Source organism: Octopus bimaculoides, chromosome 3 (assembly GCF_001194135.2).
Source record: "Octopus bimaculoides isolate UCB-OBI-ISO-001 chromosome 3, ASM119413v2, whole genome shotgun sequence".
Taxonomy (NCBI): Eukaryota; Metazoa; Mollusca; class Cephalopoda; order Octopoda; family Octopodidae; genus Octopus; species Octopus bimaculoides.
Window position 1 is genome coordinate 46,820,755 of NC_068983.1, and position 1,252 is coordinate 46,822,006.

The window sequence follows — 1,252 nt, forward strand, 5'->3', positions numbered from 1 at the left end:
CTATATAGTGTGTGATTCCTTTCTATAATTCTCCCCCCCCCCTACTCTGCCCCTGCCACCATGTCACACCTGCCCCACCACCAGCAAGAATGGTACTGTCTTTTGAAAACAATGGCAGTAGGTTGGAATGAAATGAGATTGCAATAATCGGTTGATTGGAGGTAGGAGTGGAGTGAAAAGATTATGGTGGGTGAAGATATTAATTGGAAGGTTGTGATATATAAAAATATTTTTATGGAAGATTGGAAACGAACAACCAACATCGCTATTATGGTGGTGGTTCTCATTTGTGTGTGTGTGTGTATATCCATATGGATATATGTGTGTCTGCATATATCATCATCATCATCATCATTTAACGTCCGCTTTCCATGCTGGCATGGGTTGGACGATTTGACTGGGGACTGGCGACCAGATGGCTACACCAGGCTCCAATCTGGTTTGGCAGAGTTTCTACAGCTGGATGCCCTTCCTAACGCCAACCACTCCAAGAGTGTAGTGAGTGCTTTTCACGTGTCACTGGCACGGAGGTCAGTCCGGCAGTACTGGCAACAGCCACGCTCAAATGGTGTTTTTTATGTGCCACCTGCACAGGAGTCAGTCTAATGTTTTGTTCACATGCCACCGGCACAAGTGCCAGTAAGGCAAGGCTGGAAACGGTCGCGCTCAAATGGTGCTTTTTATGTGCCACCGGCACAGAAACAAGACCGCTGCTTTGGCAGTGATCCCGCTTGGATAGTGCTGTTAGCGCTCCACTAGCACAAATGCCAGTCATTGAATTTAGTTTAGTTTTGATCGATCTCACTTGCCCCAACAGGTCTTCGCAAGCAGGGTTTTGTGTCCAAAGAAGGAAAGGTATGCATGAGTGGGCTGGCTACACCCCTGGTAAAGGCCATGGGTTATGGTCTCACTTGTCTTGCTGGGTCTTCTCACACACAGAATATTTCCAAAGGTCTCGGTCACTAGTCATTGCCTTGGTGAGGCCTAATGTTCGAAGGTCGTGCTTCACCACCTCATCCCAGGTCTTTCTGGGTCTACTTCTTCCACAGTTACCCTCAACCGCTAGGCTGTGGCACTTTTTCATACAGCTATCCTCATCCATTCTTGCCAAATGACCATACCAGCGCAATTGTCTCTCTTGCACACCACAATTGATGCTTCTTAGGTCCAACTTTTCTCTCAAGGTACTTACACTCTGTTGAGTATGCACACTGACATTACACATCTATCGGAGCATACTGGCTATATATAT

General features: G+C 46.7%; 1 protein-coding gene across 1 annotated transcript in view; it reads left to right on the forward strand.

Annotated features, from left to right (window-relative positions):
* LOC106875605 (telomerase protein component 1) overlaps positions 1 to 1,252 on the forward strand; it is a 214,501-nt gene that overhangs the window by 139,831 nt on the left and 73,418 nt on the right. The window lies entirely within an intron of this gene.